This window comes from Ictidomys tridecemlineatus, chromosome 6 (genome assembly GCF_052094955.1).
Source record: "Ictidomys tridecemlineatus isolate mIctTri1 chromosome 6, mIctTri1.hap1, whole genome shotgun sequence".
Classification (NCBI taxonomy): Eukaryota; Metazoa; Chordata; class Mammalia; order Rodentia; family Sciuridae; genus Ictidomys; species Ictidomys tridecemlineatus.
In genome coordinates, this window is record NC_135482.1 from 83,403,417 (window position 1) to 83,423,961 (window position 20,545).

The following is a 20,545-nucleotide window of genomic DNA, read 5'->3' on the forward strand; positions in this document are numbered from 1 at the left end:
TGACTTTCTAGGTGATGGTGATCCTGGGTCTGCAAGGACCTACCTGTGTTGCTTATAGGGAGAGTGTGTGATTTGTCAATTTATTTCAACATCTGCAGTTCATTTTATCAGTGCAGCTCTTATATTCTATTTTCTTCAAGATTTTTCTCTATAGTGGTTCTTTTAATTTTTATATCAGTCCCCTCTATTGGTCTCCTTCACTTGTATGGGCATAACTCAAGTCATCCCATCCTCCTTCCTGAAAATAAATAAATAAATAAAAATCAAGCAGCACTAAGAAACATATTTTTCATCTTTCTCTCAATCAATCAATCAATCAATCTTCCTTCCTCCATCCCCAGCCTTGTCTCTCTCTTGATACTGGGAAGCAATTTACTACTAATCTATACCTCCAGCCTTTTTTTTTAAAAAAAAGAATTTTGAGAAAGGGTCTTTCTAAATTGATGAGGCTCTTCTCTAACTTGCAGTCCTCCTGTCTCAGCCTCCTGCATTGCTGGGAGTATTTTCTTTGACTCTGGTTCTCCCCATTCTATTGCTCCATTCTAATGTATCCTTTTACCCTTTCTATTTCTTTAAACAGTGGCTTCCTCACTCTCTGTCTATAAATCATTATTTTTCGTTCTCTTTTGAATCCACTGCCCTCTGGTTTTCTTCTCTACCACTCACTGAATCTAATTTAACCAAGTTTCATGATGCTGAGATTCAGTAGCCTTCTTTTTGGAGGAAAATGAACAAGGAAAGGGACTGTAAATAACATTTATGGAAAACCTAATCAGAGCCATCTTTCTGCACTGAATTCTGTCTGTTTTCTCATCTAATCCTCATAGCAACATTGCACTATTGTACATTATTGTCATTATTATTATTATTTAAACTTCAGAAACAGGTTCGGGGCATTCAACTAAAAGAAGGTAGAGAACTGATTCAAACTAGTTCTGCCTGATTCAATATCCCAGATTTTTTCATTATACAAAGCAAAATAAAATAGCAGAGGGTGGGCAGGTGGGGGCAAAAAGAATAGAAAGAAAAAGGAAGAAGGGATTGGAAGAAGGTAGGGGAAGAAAAATTCAAATCCAGGCAATTTCTCTACAGTAAGCAAGAGATTCAAATTGACCACTAGATTAATTTTATTGGTGCTCATATCTTTAAATCTTCTAGTAGAGGAATACCTTAAGCTTAAAAGCAGAGCATAGAAAAATGAAAAAAAAATTAATATTAGTAAAAATAAATAATGTTAGTAATAAACATTGCTCCTATCTCCAAAGTGGTATACTTCATGGAAAGACCTAGTATCCTCTGTTTTCTATGATAGTGAAAGCTACAGCTAGGGTATCTACTTGATGATACTGCCACTTTACACAACTTTCAGAGGGTGTTTTTAATGCACAAGAAATGAGGATATAGGGCAGATATTGAATGAACTTACCAAAACTGTGTGTGCTATTTAAATTTTCTCAAAACTATTCAAATTTCCCTGGCCTAGAAATCAGGACAGAATCTCAGGACAGATGGCTTAGTAATGAGTTTTTCACCTCTTTCGGCTGCCAAGCAATTTGGAAATTGCACTAGGCCTGGCCCCTGTCAGTATGGTTCAGCACTTCAACATGAAGACTAGTCTGACACCAGGAAGTTGTCATCATCATCAGCTAATGTTTAGCAAGTGTGGCACACTGAGTGTCATGAAAATGGAAAGAATGTTCTGTTCTGATGATGATTTCCTAACAAGTTTGAGTTGTAGCTGCACTTCTGTGTTGAGCTAAAAGTTCAACTTATATTTCCAGTCCAAACTCCCTTCTTACTTTGGGCCGGGTTATTCAATTATCTATTAGGCATTTTTAGTTAGATATCATGCAGGCCCCTCAAAGTACACATGTTCACTGTTCTTGATCTTCGCTAAGAAAACTCTTCATGCTCCAGTGTTTCCATTTCAGTGAAATAACCCCATCCAGACAGCTACTGGTTTAAGCCTAGAATCATTCTTGGCCCTTCCCTCATTCCCTCCATCACATTTAGTCACCAAGCAAGGCCTGTTGACTCTACTTTCTAAATATCTTCTGAATCTACATCTCTCCATCCCCACTGCCATCTTGATCTTTGGGTCACCATCAGTTTTGAACTACTGTCTGAAGGTCGTCGGCTTTGTCCTTCTCTGCCCAGTCCTTTTTCTCTATGGAGCCAAAGTGGTACATTATGTCAGATCATGCCATTCTCCCACTCTAAAGCATCCCATGCTTCATTCTGGCCATGGAATGACGTCTGAACTCCTCAGTGTGGCTTAGAAAGCTGTTATCTTCCTCCCCACAGCATTTTTTAAAAAATATTTTTATTAGTGAATTATGGTTGTACTCAACTTGACATGATTATATATGCGTGGAGTAAAATTTGCTCCATTTCGGTCCCCAGTACTTTTTCTTTTCCTGTTCTTGTTCCATCCCTGTTCCCCTTCCTCTACTCTACTGGACTTTCTTCTACTTATTTATTGTTTTGTAAATTGGAGCTTTTTAGATATACATAAAGTGGAATTCATTGTGGTACATCCACATATGTACACAGCATAATTTGGTCAATACCTTTCTCTAGTTCCTCTCTTTTCTTATTTTTTCCTCCCTCCCCTGCAACCCTCTTTCTATTTTCTGCTGATCTCCCTTCTATTTTCATGATACTTCCTTCCTTTTCCCCCTTACTTTGCTCTAGCTTCTGCATATGAGACCCTTGACTCTTCCACATACCAGACCCTTGACTTTCTGAATCTGGCTTATCTTACTAATGATAACATTTCCATCTATTTACTACCAAAAGCCTCATTTTTTTCTTTTTTTATGGCTAAGTAGAACTCCATTGTGTGTGTGTGTGTGTGTGTGTGTATGTGATATATGTATATATATATATATATATGTATGTGATATATGTGATATATATATATATATATATATATATATATATCACATTTTCTTTATCCATTCATCTGTTGATGAGCCCCTGGGCTGGCTCCATAAGCTGGCTATTGTGAATTGTGCCTACCACCTTTCCTATAAGTTAGTCATTTAGTCAGAAAATATTTGAGTGCCTGTTGTGTGCCAGACCTTGCTTTAGGCTCTGGAAATATAGCAGTGAAAAAAAAAAACCTGTCACTTATCTGAAGATACTTGCATGCTAGTGGGAACACACACCAATAAATATGTAAAAAAAATGAATGATTTTAAGTGCTGACAGATACACAGAAGGAGATCTTTGTGAGAGGTGCCTCCTTAAGTGTCTCTTTATCTCACAGAAAACTAAGTCAGACATTTCAGATATGCTCTTCTGCCATTACACTTGAGCACTCTTACGTTATTTCTTGTTTAATTGTTGAACTTTTATCATGGGCCATCATAGATCTTCATATCTAGTTACACTAGTTGTTGCCTGGTATATGTAACATTATTAATCACTATTTGTTAAATAGATGAATGTTATTTCCTTGGTATGAATTAGTTGATAGACTTTTATCTTATTGCTTAAAATTTTTAAAAAATGCATATATATTGAAATAAAAAAATTGGTAAAAAATAAGGACTCTGAAATTTATAACTTCAGATATTTGCGGATATATATATATACACACACACACATACATATAGTGTGTGTGTATACATATATACACTACATTTATCTTTTACACACTTAACATTTATACCAAATCAACAAATTCTTATAGATAGTGAAATTCTATATATTACTCATTTCTTAGTTATTCTGAAAAATTATATTGTTTGGACAATTGTGAAATCAAAAGTATGCTGTGAAATTAAAATACCACAAGAAAAGAATAGACATGACATTGGGTCATTTTAGCTGTAGAAGCAAAACAGTGCATGGAACCAGCATAATCATTTTGGGAAATACTTTTTAATCTTTCTGTTTGCTTAATATATTTGCCTTTGTAAAATTTATACTATCAATCTACTATATCAAGTGTGAAGTTCTTGCAAGATTAGTAGAGTGGCAGGAGGCCTCTCTAGAGGAAAATGGAACTACCATGCTCTCTTCCATCTTCAGGTTCTACTGAAAAGAGTATTTTGTTCACCTGTGCTCACCATAATGTCAAGCAAACCACACAAATAATTCAACTTGAATAAAGTTTAGATTGGCTTTATATGTTTCTTTTTTCAGAAGTAGTTTGTCCCATCCTTAAAGTTCTTAGTTACCTTTTTTTTTTTTTTGTGGGGGGAGTGGGCTGGGATTGAACCCAGGGGCACTTAACAACTGAGCCCTTTTTAGTTTTTTATTTTGAGACAGGATTTTTCTAAGTTGTCCTCAGGGCCTCACTAAGTTGCTGAGGCTGGCTTTGAACTTATGATCCTCCTGCCTCAGCCTCCTGAGTTGCTGGGATTACAAGCATGCACCACCACGCCCAGCCTTAGTTACACAATTTTGACTATTTTGCCTTTGTCTTTTGTATTTGGATGAAACAAACTTCTAGAAAACTGAGTTTCAAGTCTTTTGATTATTTCCTTCTTAAATTCTTACAATGCCCTGTGTTTTTACTGTGATTATTCAGTATGTGTATCAGAGTTTACATTAGCTTTTAAGTAAATCTTTGCACAAAGAACCTACAAGAATAGCTGTCTTATCAATTTCTCTTAAAGGTGAATATTTTTTTTCTAACTACCATTTCTCACCAAGTCCAGTGCTTGAAAATATTCTGAGATATATGCCTAGAGTTTAGATCAGCTGCTGGATTCCCAAATGAAAATAGTTGTAGACAAAATGCAGCATGTTGTTGTAGAAAAATTATAATCTTGGAGTTAAAAGCCACTAGACCAGGGTATTACTTCAGACTGTGTTATGCATACCCTTCCTATTCCTCTTCTCTTTAAGCCCTCTTTTCCAAACCAACCAAGAACTTGGTATTGGATTCTTTGCTATTGCTAGTTTAACCAGCTCATTATTTTGTAGATAATTACTTGTGTACAAACTTTACCCTGTAGTACATGCCAGCCTTAAATATAAAAAAATATTCCTGTCAATAGAAATCCTTCCACATCCTTCTCAATATTTCCACAATTACAACCTAAATACACCTTCTTGTCTGATTTTTAATGTTCTGCATCCTATATCCCATTCCATAGCTTAAAACATGAATGAAAGAGGCACATGGCCTGGAAAAATGTCTGAGTAATGAATTCTGCAAACCCATATGGCTGTCGGGCTTCACAGATTCCAAATCCCAACTTTTTTAAAAAAGAGAAGAAAGTACCCAAATCAAAATTACCTGTGGCAACATGGAAAAACCCATTGAGCCTGCCACTGGCAAAACTCATCAGAGAGATGGCTTTCCAAATGTGAAAACACATAAAACAAAGCATTCTTTCTTTATGATAATGATTTGAATTTCTAATTCTCTGGGCCCTACAAGTTTATTATGAAAACCATGTTCAGTTCCCCTAAGGGGCAAGAAAGAACCACTTCCTATTGCATAAAGTTATAGAATTATAACAGCAAAATTTTAAAGCCCCATAATTTGTTCCTTGGGTAGCATTATATTGTCCTCCTCTGGGTTACGTAATTCTGCCTTGGTCTTTCAAACACAGAAACATTTTACCCTTGACACAATTTGGAATTTGGAACTGCCTGTGAAAACATGAATAACTTCATTTTTCCATTTGAAAAGTCCCTAAACACAAATTGATAAATTCTCAAAGAATTTCAGTGCAGAGTGTACAGGCTAGCATTTCAACTGCCAAGACCTATATTAAAAGTGTTTGAATTGCCAGAAAAAACACAGCTGTTAGTCTATATCTCAAGCAATCTGTACACCATCTTTTAGGCTGAGGAGATTGCAAAATGGGCTGAGGTTAGATGCACATCTTGGAAGAGTCAAATGCTTTGCTTGCCCAACGTAAAAAGCTTTTTAAGTCCCAAATAGTAACACTAAATCAGAATATCAGAAGTTTTAAATTACTTGCTTTTTGAAAGTATTGTCCCCACTCCCAACAAAACAAAGTGACAGGATCCACCATCCAAAAGTTTTCTCCTGACCTTTGATTCTATTCGTGATAAGTGTTTTGTGTCTTGTTTTAGCTATTATTTAAAAGATTATGGTGGCCTAGAAACTGGCTACCTAGGGTAATTTCATGGAGGCATCAATGGAGAGGGTCTCAGTAGGTCAGAGTGTCTGTGAGAGAGACGGTTCTGACATTTCTATAAACTAAATTGAATTCTTGGCACAATCTCGAGCTTGGACAGCATGAGTTTTCCACCTGGCTACTCTTCAATTGTGCCTTAATTTCTACCCTGATAATGTCATAGAATAAAGTGAACCATTTTTTTTAACTGAACTTTTGAAGGAAACTGCATTAATTATAAAGGATTATATTTTTGAAAATGTGAAAAGCATATTTAGATTTTCTCAGTCTTTTATTATTAAGTTATATCTTTATATATGTAACATATTCATGGGTTAATTCAGATTTTAAAGGACTGGCTGCAGCACAGTTAAGATAAGCTTTGGGTTACACATAATATCCTCTGCACAAAATCTAACTCCAGGACCACCCCCGCCTTCCACCCCCACCACCAACTGTTATAACCTTCTAGTATCTTAGTGTGTTCTCCTGAGAAACTATGTCCTATGTCTTCTGGAATCTTAAATACAACAAAAACAAAACAAAAAAGCTGGTCACTCACACTCAACTTTAAGTCAATTTTTTTTACAAATAATACTTTGACTAATCCTCTTTATAATTCCTATTTTGTAGGTGAAAAATAAATCCAGAAAATTTAAGTAACTTGTCCAAGGTCACGCAACTAAACAATTGCATTTCAAGATGTGAATTCATGTTCTCTATAACTAGGTACCAGTTATCACTTTGAGCTACCTTAAGCCAGCGCACAGTTGGTGCATATCACAATGGAAGTCAGGTGCTATCTGACCCAGAGGGACTAGTGATACAATATGGCATGGCGAGTGCTCTCGAGGGCCTCTTTATACTTTCTCTTTAGGATACTTTGGATGCTGATGGTGTAAAAATTTGATCAGTAATATATCAAAGTGCTGTTTCCATTTCAGAAATGAATCCAACCTTCAGTCAATATTAATAATATCAAATATCAGAGATTTATTCTTCCATATGTGTCAAGAGAATTATAGCCAACACCTAAACATACATATTTCCTGATTTAGATTTAATGATCTTCCTCCTAACTTCTTGCTCTCAGCTACTTTATTAAACATAATGAATGGCTTCTCTTAGGACCGAGTTGTTTCTAGAGGCATGTAACAGTGAGACTCCTTTCTGGCATTTGCAGCTGTGATTTTAATTGGATTCATGCCTCTGTGATCCAAACCTCAGAGTCTCCCTGAAGAAAATCATAAAACTGTTTAAGTAGAAAGAGACCTTAGAGACCAACTAGTTCCAAAGCCTCAAACTGACAGCTCCTAGGTGTACACTGGCCCCAAATATGTCATTTGTATTCCCACAGTATTAATGACCCCAGTTGAGGTCTTTTTTTTAATTAGTTGCAAAATTTTTAAGTGGGTGTATTTTAAATAAAAATTCTTTATGTTGGATTTCTCATGAAAATTTAGAGTAGAATAGAATCACTGAGCTTGTTTTCCTTCATTTGGTCTCCAACTACCAGCTGAATGGAGTGGCAGGTGGTCTCTGAAGATGGACTTAGCTCTCTAGGGTGTCGCCATCCTGGCATCCCCTCATTGTCAATAATGTGGTCAGTAGTCTGCTAGCACTGATCATTGTATTTGTATTATCAATTTCTTATAGCCAAATTAGGAAGTAAGAACAATATGTTTGACTTTGTTACATATTCAAATATAAAAGATAATCTGAGAGGACTTTGTGCTTAAAAAAAAAACATAGAGAACATGTTTCTTTGTGGAAATGAAGAATGTGCCTTTTGGGTTAATATGCAAATGAATCATCTCAGCTTCAAGACCATTTATGTTATTTGCTTGCCCTGTAAGCATTTGAGAATCATGATCTCATCTTATTTTGTAGCTCTGAACAGAGATCAAAAGAGGTTAAATGGCTTCCCTGGGGTTTATATCTACAGCTACAGTGAAGGTTTTTCTTGCCTTATATTATGATGCTGAGTGTGACAAGTTGGAAATAACAAATACTGATGAATTTGTGAGCTGAAATATTTTTTAAACGTTATCTTGATGTTGAGAAATTGTTTAGAAGATAAAATAAGACATGATAGTAAGTTTATATAAACTCAAAATGGGCACAAATATCAGAGTACAAGCATTGTTCTATCCAGACTTCAGAATCCCGTAAGTCTTTCCTCTTAGAAGATACTTAACCAAGAAGGCTTTCACCATCTTTCATGTCAGCTATTTGTATTTTGTTCAAATTGCTATAGAATTGTGGTAGAATGTATCTGAAATGAAAATATTAGGCTTGAAAAAAATAGTTTAAAAAAATAGTCAGTCTCTGTCTCATACACACACACACACACACACACACACACACACACACATACACATAAACTCCGAAAAATAGTTGGCTTACAAAATTTACTTTTATAAATTCATATTTTTCAATGTTATGTTCTTTTATTCTTCTGTTACTGAATTTATAAGACATAGATGTCCCTTCTGCCCATAAACACTAATAGAGAGTCTCAGGACAGATTTTTAAAAAAAATTTTTTTAGTTGTCAACAGGCCTTTATTTATTTATTTTTACTTATTTATATGGGGTGCTGAGAATCAAACCCAATGCGTCACATATGCTAGGCAAGTGCTCTGCCACTGAACCATAACTCCAGCCTCAGAACAAATTTTAAAATAAAGACATTGGGACTGGGTACATACCTTAATGGAAGAGTATTGGCCCATCATCATTCCTATGGCTTTGAGTTTCATCCCCAGTGCTGGAAAAATGAACTAACTATATAAATAAGGAAAGAAAAGAGAGGTCTATGGTGCCACTTGATGCTTTTTAATAAATCACAGAGCCTGTTCATGAAGGCAGGGCTATCTAAAGGTTGCATATGCATTCCTTACCTTCTGAAACTACCCATGATGTCAACCTAGACACTTTCTCAAGTCCTCCAGACACAATTGTTCTACACCTTTAAGGGAGCTTAAGGAGCTTCTAGAACAGGATTTCTGGAACTTAAGTGTACATTCTTGATATTTTGTTGTTCCCAAATATTTTGTTGGCTTCTGTGATTACTATTATTTTCTTTCAAAAGAACAGATTCCATAATAACAACTGTGCTTAAAAGTTACTCACAATCTTCATCATCAGGAAGTTGCATCCTGTGTTTACTCTAGACAGTGCATGAATACATTTATAATCACGTCCACTGTTTAGTCAGGTTAAACAGAAAATGGCTCATCACCATCCTCAATATAGCGAGTGGTATTTTTCCTTTAAATATTTGCACCCTATTCTTTTCTGTAGTTTAATAATCTTATATTTTTAAAGGTAATTCCAAGGTAAGGCCTGTGTGAGATCATAGTGATCACAAAGGAGGGTACAAAAGGTGGTAGAGGATCCAGAGGGAGCATTGACCCAGGCTTTCTAATAGTGTCGTGTTCTCCTGAGCAAATACTACAGATTTGGCTAACTTTCCCTGTCATGGAAATAGGCAAAGGCCTTGATGTTCTGTGACGAGTTGATTTATGTACATGCATTTGCTCTTTAGGAAGCAGAGCGACAGCCATCATGGTAAGTAGGAGCACAGAAATGGGTCATCCACTCTGACTTACATCCATCTTGCACTATTTATTTAATTTGATCAAATGACTTCTCTAAATCTTTCTTTCCTCATCTATACCAGGAATAATGACACTAGTAATGCCTACTGTCTTAGGTCAGTTTCCCTGGGAATTAGACTCCGAGATGGGGATTTGCATGGACTGGGGGTTATTGTGGGTACCTTATATCCATGTCTGTGGGAGAGTAAAGGAAGGAAGACAGGGCAGAGAGAGGAGCTGAACTACAATGCCTGCTCCCAAAGGCCTCAGCTGATCCCACATGAAGCCTGAGAGATAAGAATGATCCTTCAGAGTTGACCATCTTGAAATAAGTGGGCTGGATCTTTGTAGGGGTCCATCAGGGAGGAAGCATGACCTTGAGTGACAGCTGAGAGCAATTCCTGAAAAGTATCACAGCCAACAACTCTGTTGGGATCCAGGGAAATAAGAGCCTCAGTCCAGTTCTCTAGGGGATATCTAGCAATATCCTGCCTTGGAGGATTGAATGAAATGATACATGCACAGAATTTCATCCAGTGCCTATGCTCAATTTGCTATAAACATTACCTAATAGATGCTTACTGAGCATTTGCTATTTGAAAATGCTACAGGAGACCCTGTTAGGAAAGTATAAAAATAAATAAAGAAGGACTCTGCCCTGGAGAGATTATTGTTGAATGGGAAATAAGTGAATTAGAGGCTTCAGAAGGTCTAATGCTCCTTGTCCTTGTTTATGTGCTTTGTATTACTATGTAATTAACAATTGAATTCCAAATATTTTGTAGCTTTGAAAGTAATAAGTGTGTATTCCATCTCTTGCATGTATTGTGATCTAATAGAGAGCCAGAAATATGTGCAAGGAAGAACCTGATAAAAAAAAAAGCATGACATGATTAAGTATCAAAATGTGTGGCAGGGCCCCTCACTAGTGATGGAAATGGTATGGCAGTCAGGAAGGCTTTGGGAAGGAATCCATTTGACCTAGACATTGTTGGTTACATGCACTTTGGATAGGTGAAGGGAAAGAGAGAACTCTAGACTGAAGAAGAGCACAAATGAAGAGGCTGCCTATGCCTGTGGGTGGTGAGGAAATCAGTCGGGCAGCAACGGCATTTTTTAAATTGACATAATATTTGTACATATTTATGAGGTACGGTATGATAATTCATGTATACGATGTGAGATGGTTGAATAAGGATAATTAGCATTTCCACCTGCATTGGAGATTTTACTTTGACATACATTACTAAATAGACCGCTACTAGTTGCTGGAGTTAGATTCCTTCTGTGACCGATTGGGGAATTAGTGACTGATCATAGCAGCACTCTTTTGGATTTTTGAGTGACATGGATGAAACCCTATTACAGAGATTGATCTGGTAGAATTGAGGAAGATGAGCTATAAAGAGAATCCAGCATTTATGGAGTGCTTCCAAGGTGATCTCAGTGTCTTCTACTAAGTTTAGTAACTTACCCAGATGACAGATATGAAAGCTAAGATTAGAGGCTGGAATTGGACACCCAGAAATCAGATGCTTTGTTGAGGCAGCTTTAGCAGAAAGATGATTTAAACGAAAGAAGAAGCCTAGACTTTGGATCCAGACTGATGAGGTAGAGCTCCAGTTGTGCCAGTTATAGGACCCTTGACCTTGGACAAGCTTCGTAACCACCCATGCTTTTGTTACTATCTGCAAAATGAAATAAATAATCCCCACTTTACAGGGTTGAAAGGACAAAATGATAACACAGTAAAATGGGTACTAAAGTTACTTGTTAGTAATAATATGATTTTTACTGAAATTATTATCACACATCTGGAGCCTCTTCCCTCATCTCTTATATTTTGGATTTGTCTCTGATTGTCTGTTATTAACAGCACTTAAATAAAACACAGTTTTTAAGTTCCACTTGTAACATGTAATTGTACGGTTTTACTATCCTTTTCTTAAGAGTGTCAGAAGGACACTGAAGTTAACTTGGACCTTCTGTTGGTGGATAGAAATGCCATGATGAGAGGCCACTGGTAGGAGGTGACACCTTTAAATTTCAAGCCCAAACTAATTATTCCACCTTGAGAACTTTAATTAGTTCAAGGATTAAGTGTTTTCTTTTTTAAGAAAATGTTTTTATTAGTTTATTATACTTATACATAATAGTGGGGTTCATTTTTACATAATCATGCACATAGAGAATATAATTCCTCCATTTCAGTCCCTAGTACTTCTTTTTTCCCTTTCCTCCTCTCTCCCTCCTTTCTTCTACTCTACTGGTCTTTCTTCTATTTATTTGTTGATGTATTTTTTTTAAATTTGGTACTTTATAGATATACATAAAGTCAAAATTCACTGTGGTATATTCATATATGTATATATGAAATATGTATATGAAATATATATATATTGGTCAATTTCATTCTTTAATTCCTTCCTTCTCCTATTACTCTTCCCTCCCTCTCTACCTTTTTCTACTGCATGGGGGCAGCCTATGCAACCATCAACATCTCTGATTGAAAGTCACAACAGATATCCTTGTTTAGACTGGTCCTTCTTTTCCACATTGTTATTGTTCTACCTCAAAGAGAAAGAAGCATCTAGTGGCCAGTGAAGACCTGTAGGTCAGGAGCTATGGGATCAAAATAGTTAAAATTCATTAAAGTTAAAATTTTAGTTCCTCAGCTGCAAATAGCCACAGTTCAAATATTAACATCCATGTATGGCTACTGGCTAGTGTGATGGGCAACATTGCTGGAACATTTGATGGTCACAGAGAGTTCTTTTGGACAGCTCTACTCCTGAGTCAAACTCAGTGAATTCAAGTTAGATCTTTAACACAACTGTCTGCCTGACTTGGAACAAGGAATTGTATCTTTCTGTACCTTGGTTTTATCATCCATAAAACAAGATTGTCAGTACTGGTATCTTATTTCTCCTCATACCTAGCATCTGCTGTGAAGCCTTAAGGACAGTTAGCATTTAATAAGTGCTTTTTTTTTCATCAGAGTTCAACTAAAGTGCTGGTGAACTATTTATTTATTTATTTATTTATTTATTTATTTATTTATTTATTTATTTATTATTTTAGTGAGAATTGTAGGATTGGGGATTTTTCTGATCTCTGTTTTCTTAGACTACAAAAAAAACAATCGACTTATGATTAATGGGAAAAATAAAGTCAGAAATGGATGGGATGAGTCAAAATGGATGGTCACTTCACGTATCAGGAAGAAAGAGGGAGGGAAGAAAGGGAAGAGAGAGGAGAGAAACCTGAATTGATAAATCCTACGAGAGATAGAGCAAAGACAAATTTCCCCTTCATCAACATTTTACCATAGGCAGGTCCTGAAGCCCAGGATGTAATTATCTTGGCTAGAACTCCTGTGCTAGAGTAAACAGAAATCTGAGTGTATCAACAAATTATTTAATTAAACAGAGTAGGTGGCAATGTGAAGGCAAAATTATACTGTGCAATAAGATAATGTGATTGAAAGCTTCAGTTGTGATGGAATGGAGGGAGTAAGACATAGGAGAAAAATTATATAATTCTGGGGACCTGACCAGAGACTTGGTTAGCCAACGTGAAAAATGAAACGAGAAATAAGATTAGGAAAATGGAATTGTATCATCCAAGAAAACAGTTATTTGGATCCACCCCTCAAGTTTAAACATAAATTTAAAAGCAATCAAGATTAAGCCATGGTTTTAAGTGAGCCAAGGGTCAGAAGGAGGACTGAAAGCAGCATTTAAAAGGGTCTCAGGATTTGTGCCATCAGCATGAAAGTGGTAGTTACAATTAAAAACAGAAGTGAAATGACTGAGATGTATACAAACTAGAAATGAACAGATGGCCAAGGCATTCAGCTTGCTGGGGTGCAAAAGCTGGATATATTTTATATTTCATTCCAAGTTAACAAATATTAGGACATTAAAATGCATGAAACATGGTGTAGAGCCCATCTTGCCATATTTTTATTACCAAGTTAGAAAGAATCAGACTGCACGGAATGGATACAAATGCTTCAGCCTCAGCAAATGCTGAGTCAGGGGAGATCAGGAAGGGCAGCTGGATTTCTGTTTTCTAAAGAAGAGCCTGGTCAGTTGTATCCTAAGCCCTCTTTGTTTCTGCAGGCCTAAGTGGTCACTCACTTCCAAAAAGACTATTAGACTGCTGGATGACACTTTCATTACAGGTGACAGTAGCACCCAGTGGTGATTACACATGGAAGACGTTTTTACTGGACGTCAGTTTGTCACTTACCCTAAGCAATCCTTACTACAAGGTAAACTTGCTGTGATCAGTAGACTATTGATCATACCAGTCTCTCATTAAGAGGCCTATTTTCAAACATTTCCTGTTAAGCCTGGAGCTTTCTACATAGGTGGATGAGGCCACAAGGTCTTCATGGGTTCATAAATGTATTGCTGAAGGAACAGTATATGATTAAAGTCAATGGCCTCTCCTGAACTTCTGTAATCAGACTGTGACTCTGATTCCCTAGTGGAAAACTTGTCAAGTACCTTTGTTCATGATTGTCGAATTCTAGGTTACCAGATTCTCTTCTCTGTCTTCAGAAATATATATCAACATATACCTGAAAATGAAGAGAAATATCTGCCTCTTCACTTATCTTTTCATTTTTCCTGAATCAAGATTTGGATTCTATTCTTTTTGTTCATTCAATCTATATTTTTTATATTGATCCAGGTACTGATCCAGTAACTAGAAATAAAATGGTCTCTGCTTTTTTGTTTAAAATAGACCAACTTTCTTGCACCCTGTTTATTAACCCATACTCCTTTAAATAAGATCTAAGTGTGGTGGAAAACATCCAGTTCTAACATTTGTGAAGGTTACAGCTTCATACATAAAGACATATCCAAGAGAATATGTGCCATTCCCTTATCTCTACCCTATTACCTGCTCCAAATTACATTCTGGAAAAATATTATACACAAAAAAGATATGCCTGTGAACAACAATACTTTGATCTCAGGCTGTGGGGCCACTGGAAAAAAAAAAACTATTAGCTTTCTCTAGTTCCACATGAAGATCTGGAAGGGACACCATCTTTGACCAAAGAGAAGAAAACAAGATTGTGTACAGTCATATGTTAAATAATTTTATTGTTTTATATGGACATGCATAAAGATATAGTTATATGTAAACTAATTTTATCTCATATATGTATAGTTTACCTATATGCAAAAAAAATAGAAAATAACATATTTTAAAATATGGTCAGGACAAACCTCAGTATAACCATGTGTGTTATTCAACTTTCCTTTGCTATGGATAAAATACTTAAAATAATCAGCTAATAAGGAGAGTGATTTATTTTAGCTCACAATTTTGGACGTTTCAGTCCTTGGTCAGTTGTCCCACTGCTTTTGGGCCAGTGACAAGGCAGAACATCATGGTGGGGAGCACATGGTAGATTGGGTAAAGCTTCTCACTTCATGGCAGCCAGAAAAAAAGAGAGCTAGAAAGAGTAGAAAGGGCTTGGATTCCAGCATTTCCTTCAAGGGCACATCCCCAGTGACCTTCTGTTATGGTTTGGATGTGAGGTGTCCCCCAAGAGCTCACGTGTGAGACAATGCAAGAAGGTTCAGAGGAGAAATGATTGTGTTGTGAGAGTCTTAACCAATCAGTGGATTAATCCCCGGTTTGGCTGGAGGAGGTGGGAATTGGGTCATGGCTTTGGGGGTATTTATGTGTATTTGGCCAGTGGAGTCTCTCTCTGCTCCTGATTGTAATGTGAGCCACTTCCCTCTGCCAAGCTCTTCTGCCATGATGTTCTGCTTCACTTCGAGCCAGGAGGAATGGAGCCTGCTGTCTGTGGATTGAGACCTCTGAAACGGTGAGCCTTCACATAAACTTTTCTGCCTTTAAAATTGTTCTGGTTAGATCCTTTAGTCACAGTAGCAAAAGAAAAAAAAAAAAAAGAAAAGAAAGTTGACTAAAACACCTTCCTTTCTTCCTTCCTTCCTTCCTTGTTCTAGAGCCCACCTCCAAAAAGTTTCACCCCCCCCTCCCAGTAGCCCTGCAGGCTGGTAACTAAGCTGTTAGCACATGGGCCTTAGGAGGACAATTAAGATCCAAATTATAACAATGTGGACTGAGGAAGTGGAGCTTGTGTGTGTGCTGGGATAAAGACGGGATCTAGGGAGGATGGAGAGACTATGAGAAGGAATGCAGAGCACAGAAACAGAATTTTTACGTCTGCTATCATAATTAGTTGAATGGGCATGAATGGTGCCATATTCCTGATCAATAGTGGTCGTAGAAGAAGGGAGAGTTTGGAAAAAGATGATGATTGGTAGATGGATTAGGGGAAGATGATACCTTGAATATATTAACAGACTGTCCGGCTGTTAATTTAATATATAATGCTATATATTTGCATATAATATATATTGTTGTATATGCATACACATGCACAAATACACATAAATTATGTACCAGTAATAAATAGATATAGAAATGTCCTCCACATTTCAAAAGGTCAGAAATCCACTATAAACTTTCTTTATAAATAAAGGTGGCTTAACTCTCTAAAGAGTTAAGCCACCTTTATTTATAAACTGTGCATCAAAAGTAATTTTAAAATACAGCTATATAAAGTTTCCTATAAAGATTGAGTATTAAAACTGATGAAATATGTATATCATTTACAGCCATACCCAGCTGTTGATTACATGATTTTTTTAAAAGTCAATAATTATTTCAATATTCATCTAAAATATTCTGATTGAAAGAGGAGATAAACAAATCTATATTAGAAGATGAAAGGAATATGTATGTGTAAAGTAAAAAGAGTACTTCAGAGAATTACATAAATGCTTGAGGAAAAATTATGTAAATGTCATTTTTTAGAAACTTAAATATAAAAAAAAATTCCCAAAGTAGCACATTATTATGTCATAAATATGTAACATTCTAAAAGTAATGCTGAAGGCATAAAGCATTTCTCTTTAGGATAAACACTATTTAATGAAAATAGAAAACATTTTCAAAGTGCCCTGATTGCTGAGTGTTTACATCAGCTACAACTGCTCCAGTCAAAAATAAACACAGATATTTAGGTAGAGAAAGGAACGGAAGTCTGCTCCCCCGCCCCCCAACCCCCAGAATACACAATTTAAGGATTAGATATTTTAATTATAGAGATAATTTTAAAGGCTTAAAAAAAAACAAGACCTATAAGTTGAACAATGAAGTGTATTTTCCAGGACATTTTACGAATATAAACTCTGTTTCCTAGCTCTGCAGTCCTTCTCATTCTCCCAGTGTTGGTTAGAACAGAGAACAGAGACCCCAAAGGGCCATGAGAGAGACAGAGGGCTCCAGGGTGTTGAAAACTTACAAGTGCTAGGAACTTAAGATGAATTTCATAAAAGATAAATGACTAATATTGAGTGCTTACTATGTGCCAAGCATTGTGAAACATGGTTTTCATTTACTTTTAAAATCTAATCCTTCCAAAACCCTATAAGAGGTTATAATTATTATCCTTGTGTTGCAAATGAAGAAACCAAGATTTGGAGTGATTTATTTTGACTTGCCTAAGGTCAAGGAGGTAGAGCATGGCAGAGCAGGACTGGAACTTGGGAAGCTACACCTGTAACTATTACTTTGAACAGCCAACCATATTAAAGCCTGCTGTAACTCTATATGATTAATTTTATCTCAGGAAGTCAGAGAGCTGTAAAATAACCCGCCCAAGGTTATTGCGCAGATTAAGTGTCAGAGCAGGATTTAAAACAAGTCTGTCTGACTTCAAAGCCACTCTGCTCGGCGCTTTGCAGCTTTTCATCTGAGATGTTGCCAAAGACTGTGTACATACTGGCACTGATATGGTGGGCTCTTGGCATCTGGTCAAGGAGCCTCACAGGGTGCTGATGCACGTCGGGGGACAAGAGGAAGAGATGACTCCTATTTATCTCTCCACCAAGCCTGTCCAGCTGCAAATCAGAATCTGTTAACTTTGTGTCATGGTGACCCCTCAGGGGCCCTATCCTATACAATACAAAACTGACCCCAATATCTCAAAATTAGTTAAAATGTGCAGACAACACGAATGGCAAATTGAAGAGAAAAAGTCAAACTAAATGTATTTATAATAATAATAATAAGACTATAATATAAACACTGATGTTTCTAGGAATTAAATGCCTATTAAGAAATCCATCTCAATGCACATAATCTAATACACAACTAAAATATCTGATTAATGTTTAGAGCTAGATTTTTAAACCAAGGTGATATTATATGGAGAATAACCAGAAATCAATCATAACCATGGATAGTCATCAAAATAAACATTATTCTTTAAAATGACATAGAGAATAAGCTTATGCATACTGTATTATTAAAAAGGAACTCCTCTGCTTCTATACTAAAGAATACAGATCTGTTGAAGAATTTTTTTTCAAAGTGATATCTGTGCATCTGTGAACTTAAAATGCATGTGTTTATTTCACAACTGCTTAAATGTGAGTATGTTGACAATGCAAGTAAAAACGTCAGAATTATTAGAAATGTACACCCCCAAATGCATCATTTTTAGTGAATATATAAGCTTTTTGAACTTGACCAAAACAGGTGCTTCATGCAAAAAAACTGCTGAGACCAAATCTTGGAATTATAAAGTAACTATTAACAAATTCTGGATAGAAGGAGTGCTAATTTGAATAGAATCTGATAAGACAGATCCTTTCAGTGTTGCTAAGGAATTCTTATGGTGGATTTTCCCATTTAATTCAATAGCCAGTAAATAAAGCAATAAATTTGGACATGCTGCACCACTAGGAAATCATTTCTCCTGCTAAAGGAGTCCTAATAGGAAGCAGAAGTCAGATGGCAGAGTGGATAGTGTTCTGCTCCCTGGGGGCCCATTCTTCAGTGGTGAGCTTTCCCAAGAGCTTCATGGCTGATAAGCTGCTCAGCCCCTGAGTTCTGCCCCAGCTGGCTGACATTATGTGACCGGACACAGAGCAGACCTGTCCTACTCCTCTAGCCAGTTTCACCCTCCTTTTCCATCTGGAAAGGGGTTCCAGGATATAAATGCAGGCCCAGTGTGACATGGGTACTTCTAGCATGCACTTCTCTTTTCCCTCCATCTTTTGATTCCTTTAAGCCTAAAGAACTAGAAAGTTTCCCTGAAAAGACATCTTTCATGTCAGGAAATAAAATTCAAGAAACAAAAATTGTTTTCATTAAGGAGTGACTATTATTTAGATTATTTCCAGGCTACCTTTATTCTAGCAAAGGTGATTCCAACAAAGTATTGCCACACATTATGTGGCAAAAAAAATAACTCATACAAATAAATATATAAATAAAACAAAATAAGCATGGTATATTAAAACCAGTGTACTCATTATGCACTCACTTATTCTCTGTACATTACTGTGCTATTAAATTTGTTGCCCAGTGAACTGTTATTAAGGATATAGTTACAGCAGGAATCTGGGTCCTGGACCAAGAGTTTTGTTTTTTTCTTCTCCCTGAAATTCATGGCTCTGTATTTAAAATATATATGTAAAATTGACTTTCTCTCTGTATATATATTTGGGCTAACTCTGTGGCATTGCCTGTTTGAGAAATTTCATCATGCATAAATATTAAAGGGTGTGTCTTATAAGTGATTTAGCTAACTCTGGAAATGTTTGTTCTCTAATAGAAGAAATGCCTGGTGATCTTCAAGGGACATTCTTAAAGGATGAATTCACTGCTGAAGTTACTACTTTATTCATTACCTACATGTGCCCATCAGGCAAATCTTCCTTTCAAAGCTCATCATGTAATCTCCCTTGGTTAGTAACACAAATAAGATCCCTGTTTGCTGGGGAGGAAAGTCTTCCAGGCTAAAGCCTCAGGAAAGGATTGTGTGAAACAATGTGTTTTGGGGAAAAACAAAAAAATAAACCAAAGAAACCATTTATAGTGAAGGTGATTCTTTGATCCACTAGGAGATCTCCCCAGGTCAACAAGGTGAAAAGGGATAGCTTGGGATATTGAGCCAGGAACTGGGAGACTTGCTTCCTTTCCTGAATTGTTACTACGACCTTCAGGGTTCCTGTTAATGAGGAAGGAGAGGGCATCAAGGTGCTTGTCAGCATAAAATCCCCTGGTCCCAGGTTGCACTTGAAATATCATGAGGATCTAAGTAAAATATACTGCTTGATGTTAATTGAAAATGCTTCTCAGGTCTCCACATAAATACTTGGAAATACTCTGTGTGTGTGCAAATGTGTTGTTTTCTTTCTCTGCTTATTGCTAAAAATTATGAGTGGAAGAGAATGTCTAAGTATCTGTTTAGTTGCAAGAAGGAGAACATAGTTAGGAGATATTTGAAGGCAGGTTCTGTTTTTAAGGCACAAAGTCAGTCTTTCTACCTACTTAAAAACCCTAAATGGAGTATAAAATTTCCAAGGCATCAATAATCATGCAGGATTATATACAGTATTGCATACCATATTCCTGGATTTTATCCAAGAAGAAATCTTATTTGAAATTGATAAGAGTATGTTTTATACAATTTTAAAATCTTTTTTCTTCTGAACCAAACAATGTAATCCAGTCCTCCTATTTACTTCACTTTTTCTGAGCTCTACACTTAGTGGATCTCAGAAAAAGTGAAGTGAGTGGGTAACTGTGGGGATTAGAGAAATAAATATGATAGTTCCTGACCTCTGGGACCTACGGATTAGCAAATATAGGATTATATTTAGAGACTTACAGAATTTAGACATTCAGAAACTATTAGCTCTTTCCATGTTATGTCTCTTTTGTTTACACATGTTATGTCTCCTTCCTCAATTACCTTATGTCTAAGCCT

At 36.3% G+C, this 20,545-nt stretch overlaps 1 protein-coding gene across 12 annotated transcripts in view; it reads left to right on the forward strand.

The window, feature by feature from the left end:
• Lmntd1 (lamin tail domain containing 1) overlaps window positions 1-20,545 on the forward strand; it is a 395,781-nt gene that overhangs the window by 158,512 nt on the left and 216,724 nt on the right. For 7 of the 12 annotated variants that reach the window (XM_078015053.1, XM_078015055.1, XM_078015052.1 and 4 more), the window contains one exon: window positions 15,483-15,562. The exons of 4 other annotated variants lie outside the window; for them this stretch is intronic. The gene's annotated coding sequence lies outside the window, so the exon portion shown is untranslated. Of the gene's footprint in view, window positions 1-13,894; window positions 13,985-15,482; window positions 15,563-20,545 lie in introns of all 12 variants that reach the window. One more of the 12 variants, XM_078015050.1, reaches the window with a different exon arrangement.